The sequence below is a fragment of the Staurois parvus genome, unplaced genomic scaffold (assembly GCF_062004578.1).
Source record: "Staurois parvus isolate SC_StPar_1 unplaced genomic scaffold, SC_StPar_1.0 ptg000965l, whole genome shotgun sequence".
Lineage (NCBI taxonomy): Eukaryota > Metazoa > Chordata > Amphibia > Anura > Ranidae > Staurois > Staurois parvus.
The window spans coordinates 222,242-235,307 of record NW_028318761.1 but is presented as its reverse complement, the minus strand read 5'-3'; the positions used below and the strand labels follow the sequence as shown (position 1 = coordinate 235,307).

Sequence of the window (13,066 nt, the reverse complement as noted above, 5' to 3'; positions counted from 1 at the left end):
GGTGTCCTCAGGAAGGCACCTTTTTACAACTTTGGTGGCATTGCCCCAAGATTCAAAAGTTTTTGAGGGATATTTCCCTCTGGATCTAGAAAACAACCTTTCAACCTATTGATTTCACCCCTCTACACTATCTGTTTCATGGCACCCCTTCCTCAATCCAAACGTATAAACATAGTGTTACTCTGCATCTTTTGAATGCTGCTAAGTGCCTAGTACCATGCCTATGGAAGCAGAGTAGATGCCCTACAGTAGCAGAGTGGAAGCAAGAGGTTGAAAGGGTCTATCAGGCCGAACGCTGGAACCATACTGTCAAAAATAACCTTGAGAAATTTCATGGCATTTGGGATGGGTGGTTGTACTACTCTATGGAATTAGAGGACCCAGTTGACTCTCCTCCAGATACGGGCTCTCTACAATTCTCAATCCTTTCCTTGGGTCCCCCATCTGGGCTTCCAGACCCCCCCTCCCCCAGCTGGTGTCCCTCTGCATGCCTAGACCCAGAAACTCTATGGCCAGCTTGCCATGTGGTGGGTCTCTCCAAGGTTCTGCTCCCTGAATTGTCCCCCTCCTGTTTTAGCATGAGCATCGTGCCCTCAATCCTGTGTTACTATTCCTATTCTACTGGCCCTATACGGCCTCCTGTACTCTTTCTTTTGTTCCCCTCTTTTATTTTTCTTTTCTCTGGATTATTTTTATATGCTTCGCCTTCTCACACACGAGTGCTGAGTTTCTACAAATGCCTTTTGTGCTATATAATGGTATTTTTACTGTCTAAGTTTGAAGCTTGAAGTATACGGGGGCATGTTTGATCTTTCGCCCTGAGATTGGCTGGCCTCGAGCAGAGACGTAGCTCCTGCGTGGCGGTCAGATCTCTGGGTGATAAGTTTTGTGAAGCTTCTCGCTGCCCTGACAGTGGGTGTGGGGTATGTGGCATGTCATCTGTACTGTACCATGTGCTGGACCTATACTTGTATTACATCATTGTACGCTGGGTCTGCTATTGGAACCTTTTCTAATATTGATATCTGCCCTATATGTTTCTGTGTGTCTTTATCCTGTTTCTTTACCTTCTATTTTTAAAATCTTTAATAAAAACAGATTATACAAAAAAAAGAAAAGAAAAACATAAAAGTGGATGACCAGCAAGGCATGCGTATCATAGGTAAATATTCAAATCAATCAGGGCAGAGTTTCAACATCATAGATATTGGACCATTTTGTGTGAGGACAAATATCTATCACAGATCCTATCTACAGACCCCAAGATAACCTACAGGCGGGGGAGGAATTTGAGAGACATGATAGTACATAGTCATCTAGAAAAACCTCTAAATCATCAATGAAACACACTTGGCTGCCTGAGAAACCAAAAGGTAGTTTCAGGTGGGGTCACTGTAAGGCACGGACTTTCTTCAGCAATACCAAGGAGTTTGTTACTCCTAAAATTGGGGAGATTATTAAAATAAGAGATTGCTATAATTGCAGCGCAGAGGGGGGGATTTATGCTTTACAATGCCCATGCCCCCTAATATATGTAGGAAAAGCAATTGTCCCCTTTAGGAGAAGAGTTCTTGAACATGTGAATGATATTGCTCCAAACAAGGGTAGACCAGTAGCAAGACATATGATACAAAAACATGATGGATAGCCTGATCTCTTAGACTTTTGGATTATTGACAAATATAATCTAGGTCCTAGAAAAGGGGCCGAGATAAATGTCTTTTGCAGAATGGATCTTCCGTTTAGGATCAAGGGCACCTCATGGTGTAAATGAAGGATTTACCTTCCTTCCTTTTGTGTGTGATGGGGGGGCATTTTGATGATCATCTCTATATATAGAGGTGAAACAAATGATAGGTGCCATTGTGCCACCGTGTGCAGCTGAGCACAACTTTCACCCACTATGTGACCTATTTTGGTTCTTTGTATCCCTGACAAAGCTCTGTTTTCTGGAGTGAAACATGTAGAGATTCTTTTTTCTTTGGGAACACTTTTTCAATGCACATGATATTCACTCCGCTCCATTTTTTTGGAGAGGTTTGCATTTTACAATGCATCATTTGCATTCCTCAAGACAGTGAGGTATTTTTTCTGGATATGGTGATTAGAGATGAGCGAATCGAAGTAGCCGAAGTGGAATTCGAGTCGAATATCGGAAAATAGCCTACTTCGGACGCGCGAATCGAAATTTTTCCGAAAATGGCGGCGGACATGTGCGGCGACGGAGCGGGGATGTCTGGGAAGGCGCGCAGACAAGGCGCGCTGACCCATAATGCATTCCTCAATGACATGTGATCGCATCAGCCAATCAGCAGCCAGCCAGCACTGTGTAATGGTCGAGCTATAAATAGCGGCCATTTTGGAATTCTTCATTTGCCTCCAGTCAGTGAACAGAGGCAGACCGCTCTGTATTAGGGACAGAGTTAGGGCCACAGAAACGATACTTGGGGACAGAGAAACGATACTTAGGGACAGAGAACCATTACTCAGGGACACAGAATTGTTAATGAGGGCCACAGAATCGTTACTTAGGGCCAAAGAAACGCTAGTTAGGGCCACAGAATTGTTACTCAGGGACAGACACAGAATTGTTACTGAGGGCCACAGAACTGTTACTTAGGGCCACAGAAACGTTATTAGGGCCACAGAATTGTTACTCAGGGACAGACAGAATTGTTACTGAGTGCCAGAGAATTGTTACTTAGGGCCACAGAAACTTTAGTTAGGGCCACAGAATTGTTACTCAGGGACAGACACAGAATTGTTACTGAGGGCCACAGAACTGTTACTTAGGGCCACAGAAACTTTAGTTAGGGCCACAGAATTGTTACTCAGGGACAGACACAGAATTGTTACTGAGGGCCACAGAACTGTTACTTAGGGCCACAGAATTGTTACTCGCACAGACACAGAATTGTTACACAGGGACACAGAATTGTTACTGAGGGCCACAGAACTGTTACTTAGGGCCACAGAATTGTTACTCGCACAGACACAGAATTGTTACTCAGGGACACAGAACTGTTACTGAGGGCCACAGAACTGTTACTTAGGGCCACAGAATTGTTACTCGCACAGACACAGAATTGTTACTCAGGGACACAGAACTGTTACTGAGGGCCACAGAACTGTTACTTAGGGCCACAGAATTGTTACTCGCACAGACACAGAATTGTTACACAGGGACACAGAATTGTTACTGAGGGCCACAGAACCGTTACTTAGGGCCACAGAATTGTTACTCAGGGACACAGAATTGTTACTGAGGGCCACAGAACTGTTACTTAGGGCCACAGAATTGTTACTCGCACAGACACAGAATTGTTACTCAGGGACACAGAACTGTTACTGGGGGCCACAGAACTGTTACTTAGGGCCACAGAATTGTTACTCGCACAGACACAGAATTGTTACTCAGGGACACAGAATTGTTACTGAGGGCCACAGAACTGTTACTTAGGGCCACAGAATTGTTACTCGCACAGACACAGAATTGTTACACAGGGACACAGAACTGTTACTGAGGGCCACAGAACTGTTACTTAGGGCCACAGAATTGTTACTCGCACAGACACAGAATTGTTACTCAGGGACACAGAACTGTTACTGAGGGCCACAGAACTGTTACTTAGGGCCACAGAATTGTTACTCGCACAGACACAGAATTGTTACACAGGGACACAGAATTGTTACTGAGGGCCACAGAACCGTTACTTAGGGCCACAGAATTGTTACTCAGGGACACAGAATTGTTACTGAGGGCCACAGAACTGTTACTTAGGGCCACAGAATTGTTACTCGCACAGACACAGAATTGTTACTCAGGGACACAGAATTGTTACTGAGGGCCACAGAACTGTTACTTAGGGCCACAGAATTGTTACTCGCACAGACACAGAATTGTTACTCAGGGACACAGAACTGTTACTGAGGGCCACAGAACTGTTACTTAGGGCCACAGAATTGTTACTCGCACAGACACAGAATTGTTACTCAGGGACACAGAATTGTTACTGAGGGCCACAGAACTGTTACTTAGGGCCACAGAAACTTTAGTTAGGGCCACAGAATTGTTACTCAGGGACAGACACAGAATTGTTACTGAGGGCCACAGAACTGTTACTTAGGGCCACAGAATTGTTACTCGCACAGACACAGAATTGTTACACAGGGACACAGAATTGTTACTGAGGGCCACAGAACTGTTACTTAGGGCCACAGAATTGTTACTCGCACAGACACAGAATTGTTACTCAGGGACACAGAACTGTTACTGAGGGCCACAGAACTGTTACTTAGGGCCACAGAATTGTTACTCGCACAGACACAGAATTGTTACTCAGGGACACAGAACTGTTACTGAGGGCCACAGAACTGTTACTTAGGGCCACAGAATTGTTACTCGCACAGACACAGAATTGTTACACAGGGACACAGAATTGTTACTGAGGGCCACAGAACCGTTACTTAGGGCCACAGAATTGTTACTCAGGGACACAGAATTGTTACTGAGGGCCACAGAACTGTTACTTAGGGCCACAGAATTGTTACTCGCACAGACACAGAATTGTTACTCAGGGACACAGAATTGTTACTGAGGGCCACAGAACTGTTACTTAGGGCCACAGAATTGTTACTCGCACAGACACAGAATTGTTACTCAGGGACACAGAATTGTTACTGAGGGCCACAGAACCGTTACTTAGGGCCACAGAATTGTTACTCGCACAGACACAGAATTGTTACACAGGGACACAGAATTGCTACTGAGGGCCACAGAACCGTTACTTAGGGCCACAGAATTGTTACTCAGGGACACAGAATTGTTACTGAGGGCCACAGAACTGTTACTTAGGGCCACAGAATTGTTACTCGCACAGACACAGAATTGTTACTCAGGGACACAGAACTGTTACTGAGGGCCACAGAACTGTTACTTAGGGCCACAGAATTGTTACTCGCACAGACACAGAATTGTTACTCAGGGACACAGAATTGTTACTGAGGGCCACAGAACTGTTACTTAGGGCCACAGAATTGTTACTCGGACAGACACAGAATTGTTACTCAGGGACACAGAATTGTTACTGAGGGCCACAGAACCGTTACTTAGTGCCACAGAAACGTTAATCGGGGACACAGAATTGTTACTGAGGGCCACAGAACCGTTACTTAGGGCCACATAAACGTTAATCAGGGACACAGAATTGTTACTGAGGGCCACAGAACCGTTACTTAGGGCCACAGAATTGTTACTCGCACAGACACAGAATTGTTACTCAGGGACACAGAACTGTTACTGAGGGCCACAGAACTGTTACTTAGGGCCACAGAATTGTTACTCGCACAGACACAGAATTGTTACACAGGGACACAGAATTGTTACTGAGGGCCACAGAACCGTTACTTAGGGCCACAGAATTGTTACTGAGGGCCACAGAACTGTTACTTAGGGCCACAGAATTGTTACTCGCACAGACACAGAATTGTTACTCAGGGACACAGAACTGTTACTGAGGGCCACAGAACTGTTACTTAGGGCCACAGAATTGTTACTCGCACAGACACAGAATTGTTACTCAGGGACACAGAACTGTTACTGAGGGCCACAGAACTGTTACTTAGGGCCACAGAATTGTTACTCGCACAGACACAGAATTGTTACACAGGGACACAGAATTGTTACTGAGGGCCACAGAACCGTTACTTAGGGCCACAGAATTGTTACTCAGGGACACAGAATTGTTACTGAAGGCCACAGAACTGTTACTTAGGGCCACAGAATTGTTACTCGCACAGACACAGAATTGTTACTCAGGGACACAGAACTGTTACTGGGGGCCACAGAACTGTTACTTAGGGCCACAGAATTGTTACTCGCACAGACACAGAATTGTTACTCAGGGACACAGAATTGTTACTGAGGGCCACAGAACCGTTACTTAGGGCCACAGAATTGTTACTCGCACAGACACAGAATTGTTACACAGGGACACAGAATTGTTACTGAGGGCCACAGAACCGTTACTTAGGGCCACAGAATTGTTACTGAGGGCCACAGAACTGTTACTTAGGGCCACAGAATTGTTACTCGCACAGACACAGAATTGTTACTCAGGGACACAGAACTGTTACTGAGGGCCACAGAACTGTTACTTAGGGCCACAGAATTGTTACTCGCACAGACACAGAATTGTTACTCAGGGACACAGAATTGTTACTGAGGGCCACAGAACTGTTACTTAGGGCCACAGAATTGTTACTCGGACAGACACAGAATTGTTACTCAGGGACACAGAATTGTTACTGAGGGCCACAGAACCGTTACTTAGTGCCACAGAAACGTTAATCGGGGACACAGAATTGTTACTGAGGGCCACAGAACCGTTACTTAGGGCCACATAAACGTTAATCAGGGACACAGAATTGTTACTGAGGGCCACAGAACCGTTACTTAGGGCCACAGAATTGTTACTCACGGACAGACACAGAATTGTTTCTTGAGGGACACAGAATTTTTAATGAGTGCCACAGAACCGTGACTTAGGGCCACATAAACGTTAATCAGGGACACAGAATTGTTACTGAGGGCCACAGAACCGTTACTTAGGGCCACATAAACGTTAATCAGGGACACAGAATTGTTACTGAGGGCCACAGAACCGTTACTTAGGGCCACAGAATTGTTACTCACGGACAGACACAGAATTGTTTCTTGAGGGACACAGAATTTTTACTGAGGGCCACAGAACCGTTACTTAGGGCCACAGAAACGTTAATCAGGGACACAGAATTGTTACTGAGGGCCACAGAACCGTTACTTAGGGCCACGTAAACGTTAATCAGGGACAGACACAGAATTGTTACTGAGGTACACAGAATTGTTACTGAGGGCCACAGAACCGTTACTTAGGGCCACGTAAACGTTAATCAGGGACAGACACAGAATTGTTACTGAGGTACACAGAATTGTTACTGAGGGCCACAGAACCGTTACTTAGGGCCACATAAACGTTAATCAGGGACACAGAATTGTTACTGAGGGCCACAGAACCGTTACTTAGGGCCACATAAACGTTAATCAGGGACACAGAATTGTTACTTAGGGCCACAGAACCGTTACTTAGGGCCACAGAATTGTTACTCACGGACAGACACAGAATTGTTTCTTGAGGGACACAGAATTTTTACTGAGGGCCACAGAACCGTTACTTAGGGCCACATAAACGTTAATCAGGGACACAGAATTGTTACTGAGGGCCACAGAACCGTTACTTAGGGCCACGTAAACGTTAATCAGGGACAGACACAGAATTGTTACTGAGGTACACAGAATTTTTACTGAGGGCCACAGAACCGTTACTTAGGGCCACAGAAACGTTAATCAGGGACACAGAATTGTTACTGAGGGCCACAGAACCGTTACTGAGGGCCACAGAACCGTTACTTAGGGCCACATAAACGTTAATCAGGGGGACACAGAATTGTTACTGAGGGCCACAGAAACGTTACTTAGGGCCACATAATTGTTACTCAGGGACAGACACAGAATTGTTACTGAGGGACACAGAATTGTTACTGAGGGCCACAGAACCGTTACTTAGGGCCACAGAATTGTTACTCAGGGACAGACACAGAATTGTTACTCAGGGACACAGAATTGTTACTCAGGGACACAGAATCGTTGAATTAAAGAGTATGTCAGACAACATGCAGAGGAGTGGCAGAGGAGGCAATGTTTTATGAGCAAGCAGACTTGGCAGCAGAGGAAGGGGTCGAGGCAGCACTATTCGCAGCCAGAGGCCAGTGCTCCCGGTGTCATCCAGCGGTCGTGTCTCCACCGACAACCCTGCCGTCATCGATTGGTTGGCTCGGTCGTCTTCCTCTTCCCAGGTCACCTCTGACACCTACAGCCAACGGTCGGTGGGTACGTCAGACACAACCGTTAGTTGGCATGGCCCGGAACCAAGCCCACTGAAATCACGTGTCCTCTACCTGCCCCTGTCCTTTGGTGTTCCCTCACCAAGCGAAGTATCGCATGCTGTGGGCTCAGCCCCACTGTACAGTGAGGAAGAGCTAACAGAGGGCGGTCAGGAACGGGGGGAGACATCCGCCTTTTCAGCAGCCAGGCGAAGAAGTAGTGGCGAGGAGAGTGGCCCGGTAGCCGGTCTAGAGACAGGTCTGTCTCCTGACCCAGACGCAGCCGAGGGGGCTAGTAGTGAGGCGGAGACCCTACTTGATGATGAGGAGGTTGATCGCACTTGGCAGCCTCGTCATCATCAGGCAATTTCTTCCGCATCATCAGGAGAAGAGGGTGGCAGCTTGGCAGTGAGCGAAACAGTCGGTGGGTTGCCCAGGAGACAGCAGCAGGGTCGCAGCAGTGTCAGTGGAAGCAGTGTCAGTGGAGCCAAACGGCCACGGAGTAGAGCACCAGCTCCACTGCAGCCTACCACCATGGCCAGTAGTGGTGCCGGTGTGCACGGAGGAAGCAGCAGTCTGCCAGTGAGGAGTATCGGGGGCAAAGTTTCCTACTCGGCGGTGTGGCAATTTTTCGTCAAGCCGCCCAAGGAAGTAAACGTAGCCGTATGTCGACTATGTGGCCAGAAAGTCAAGCGTGGCCAGGGGGCCCATGTTGGGACTACAGCGTTGCGGCAGCATATGCAGCGTCGCCATTTCGTGGCCTGGGAAAACCGTGATAAAGATACGGCGGTTCTGCCCGCCCCAGCCCCCGCTCCATCACCCGCTCCGTTACTTGCTCCGTCACCCGACGTCAATCGCCCTCCATCAGCCAGTCAAGGCTCCAACACCTCTGCTGAGGGGAGTTGTCGCTCATTGGCATCTTCCGCTCGTTCAGATGCTCCTTCTCCTGCTACTCCTCTTCACGGATTCCGTCAGCAGTCTTTCTTGGAATCCGTTTCCAAGAGACAACAGTTTGCGAGCACGCACCCGACGGTGCAAAAGCTGAACGTCCTCCTGTCCAAGTTGCTGGTGCTGCAGTCCCTCCCTTTCCAAGTGGTGGACTCAGCACCTTTCAGAGAAATGATGGCTTGTGCCGCGCCGCGGTGGAGAGTGCCAAGCCGTCATTTCTTCGCCAAAAAGGCAGTGCCAGCCCTGCATTCACATGTAGAAGACATGGTGGGCCAGTCTTTGAGCATGTCGGTCTCTGCCAAAGTGCACGGCAGCGCCGACGTGTGGAGCTGTAACTACGGTCAGGGACAGTACATGTCATTTACGGCCCACTGGGTGAACGTGGTGCCGTCACAGCCGCACCAGCAACTTGGACAGGTCACGCCGCTTTTGCCTCCACGTTTGCACGTCCTTGGTCCGGCAAAGATGTCCGCCTCTACCACCTCTTCTTCCGCCGTGTCCTCAGCCGCCACCCCCGTGCCAAGTCCCATTACCCGACCGGCATATCACATGTGCAGGGCGCAACAGTGTCACGCTGTTCTGCACCTGGTATGCCTTGGCGAACGTAGTCACACAGGGGAGGAACTTCTGAGTGTAATGAACAGAGAAATCGACAGATGGCTGTCTCCGCGCAAACTGAAAATCGGAACCATGTTGACCGACAACGGAAAGAACATGGTGTCTGCTCTGCGTCAAGGAAGGTTGTGCCATGCGCCATGCATGGCTCACGTGTTCAATCTGGTTGTCAAGCGGTTCCTAAAATCCACCATCCCACTGCAAGACATCCTTAAAATGTCACGTAAACTTTGCATGCATTTCAGCCATTCCTACACCGCAAAGCACACCCTCCTTGAGCTGCAGCGGCAGAACGGAATTCCACATCATCGCCTGATCTGCGACGTTGCAACAAGGTGGAATTCAACCCTACACATGTTAGACCGCCTTTACGAGCAGCAAAAGGCCATCACCGATTTCCTGATGTTACAAGCGGATAAAGGTACTCCCCTGTGTAACTTCGATGTCAGCCATTGGCAGCTCATGCGTGACACCTGCCGCTTGCTCAGGCCCTTTGAGGAGGCCACGCTATTCGTGAGTCGGCAGGACTATGGGATGAACGACGTCATTCCTCTGTTGCACGTCCTTGAACAAATGCTGTTAACAATGGCTGGTCAGGGTGCGGTAGACGTGGCGCACAGATCTCAACGCCACATGACCCCTGTGGGGGCAGGACAGGAAGAAGAGGAGGAGGTAGAGGAGGACATTTGTGCTCAGGAATTATTGAGTGAAATGGGTGGTTTTTCCACTCAGCGGACAGGAGTGGAGGAGCAGGAGCATCTGGTAGAGGAGGAGGAGGAGGAGACAGAGGACCCAGACGCACCGTGGCAGTATGCTGTGGAGATGGAGGCAGGGAGTCCCTCGCATTCCTTGGCACAAATGGCCCATAGCATGCTCGCTTGCTTGCGTAGCGACAGCCGAATAATAACCATCAGACAGAGGGATGACTTTTGGCTGTCCACCTTGTTGGACCCTCGCTACCGTTCAAAAATGGTGGCCTTTTTCACACCTGCTGAGAGGGAGGCCAAAATAACGTACTATAAAAACCACCTATGTAGTCAGTTGGTCTCTGCCTTTGTGCGCCAACGTCCATCCTCAGACACTGTGGGCCCTGTGCGCTCGCGTTCCGCTGCCATGGCAGCAGGGGAGGGGTGGGGTGGTAGGAGCAGTGGCAGCTCCACCAGCAGCAGCTGCCTCAGTCTGCAGTCGATGATGAGTAGCTTTCTTCACCAGCGCAGTGAGGAAACTACTAACCAGCCGCAGCAGCAGCAGCAGCATCAGGTGGACCTGGAGCAGGAGCTCAAACAACAGGCTTGGGCCTACTTGGACAGCACCCTGCCAACCGAGGTAGACAATCCCCTTGACTACTGGGCAACGAAACTTGACCTTTGGCCCCAACTAGCTGAATTTGCCCTTGAAAGGCTGTCATGCCCGGCCAGTAGCGTGGCATCGGAGCGCGTGTTTAGTGCGGCAGGAGGTATTGTAACTCCGCGGAGGACACGACTGTCCACCCAAAGTGTGGAGAGACTCACGTTTGTGAAAATGAATCAGGCGTGGATTAGTCTGGATTTCAAACCACCAGTTCCTGACACAACTGACTAAATCCGCCATGAATCATGCCTCAAACATGTGCCACTTTCAGGTCTCCTCACACACTGCTGGTGTGTTGAATTTTTTGACATAGGGTGCTGGCAGATTACGGGCCTCCTATAGCTGCTGCCAGGCCCCTAATCTGCCATGGGCCCCTATATACCGCCTCCTCATGCTGCTGCCAAGTCCAGAGTCTCTCATGGGTCCCTGTACGGCCTCCCATTGCTGCTGTCTCCATCGCCACACTCTGCCATGTGCCACTTTCAGGTCTCCTCACACACTGCTGGTGTGTTGAATTTTTTGACATAGGGTGCTGGCAGATTACGGGCCTCCTATAGCTGCTGCCAGGCCCCTAATCTGCCATGGGCCCCTATATACCGCCTCCTCATGCTGCTGCCAGGTCCAGAGTCTCTCATGGGTCCCTGTACGGCCTCCCATTGCTGCTGTCTCCATCGCCACACTCTGCCATGTGCCACTTTCAGGTCTCCTCACACTGCTGGTGTGTAGAATTTTTTGACATAGGGTGCTGGCAGATTACGGGCCTCCTATAGCTGCTGCCAGGCCCCTAATCTGCCATAGGCCCCTATATACCGCCTCCTCATGCTGCTGCCAGGTCCAGAGTCTCTCATGGGTCCCTGTACGGCCTCCCATTGCTGCTGTCTCCATCGCCACACTCTGCCATGTGCCACTTTCAGGTCTCCTCACACTGCTGGTGTGTAGAATTTTTTGACATAGGGTGCTGGCAGATTACGGGCCTCCCATAGCTGCTGCCAGGCCCCTAATCTGCCATGGGCCCCTATATACCGCCTCCTCATGCTGCTGCCAAGTCCAGAGTCTCTCATGGGTCCCTGTACGGCCTCCCATTGCTGCTGTCTCCATCGCCACACTCTGCCATGTGCCACTTTCAGGTCTCCTCACACTGCTGGTGTGTTCCATTTTTTGTCATAGGGTGCTGGCAGATTACGGGCCTCCCATAGCTGCTGCCAGGCCCCTAATCTGCCATGGGCCCCTATACCGCCTCCTCATGCTGCTGCCAGGTCCAGAGTCTCTCATGGGTCCCTGTACGGCCTCCCATTGCTGCTGTCTCCATCGCCACACTCTGCCATGTGCCACTTTCAGGTCTCCTCACACTGCTGGTGTGTTGAATTTTTTGACACAGGGTGCTGGCAGATTACGGGCCTCCTATAGCTGCTGCCAGGCCCCTAATCTGCCATGGGCCCCTATATACCGCCTCCTCATGCTGCTGCCAGGTCCAGAGTCTCTCATGGGTCCCTGTACGGCCTCCCATTGCTGCTGTCTCCATCGCCACACTCTGCCATGTGCCACTTTCAGGTCTCCTCACACTGCTGGTGTGTAGAATTTTTTGACATAGGGTGCTGGCAGATTACGGGCCTCCTATAGCTGCTGCCAGGCCCCTAATCTGCCATGGGCCCCTATATACCGCCTCCTCATGCTGCTGCCAGGTCCAGAGTCTCTTATGGGTCCCTGTACGGCCTCCCATTGCTGCTGTCTCCATCGCCACACTCTGCCATGTGCCACTTTCAGGTCTCCTCACACTGCTGGTGTGTAGAATTTTTTGACATAGGGTGCTGGCAGATTACAGGCCTCCTATAGCTGCTGCCAGGCCCCTAATCTGCCATAGGCCCCTATATACCGCCTCCTCATGCTGCTGCCAGGTCCAGAGTCTCTCATGGGTCCCTGTACGGCCTCCCATTGCTGCTGTCTCCATCGCCACACTCTGCCATGTGCCACTTTCAGGTCTCCTCACACTGCTGGTGTGTTGAATTTTTTGACATAGGGTGCTGGCAGATTACGGGCCTCCTATAGCTGCTGCCAGGCCCCTAATCTGCCATGGGCCCCTATATACCGCCTCCTCATGCTGCTGCCAGGTCCAGAGTCTCTCATGGGTCCCTGTACGGCCTCCCATTGCTGCTGTCTCCATCGCCACACTCTGCCATGTGCCACTTTCAGGTCTCCTCACACTGCTGGTGTGTAGAATTTTTTGACATAGGGT

At 49.8% G+C, this 13,066-nt stretch overlaps 1 protein-coding gene across 1 annotated transcript in view; it reads left to right on the top strand.

Moving 5' to 3' along the window:
• The window catches only part of LOC149441606 (uncharacterized), a 126,835-nt gene that overhangs the window by 3,952 nt on the left and 109,817 nt on the right, over window positions 1-13,066 (top strand). The window lies entirely within an intron of this gene.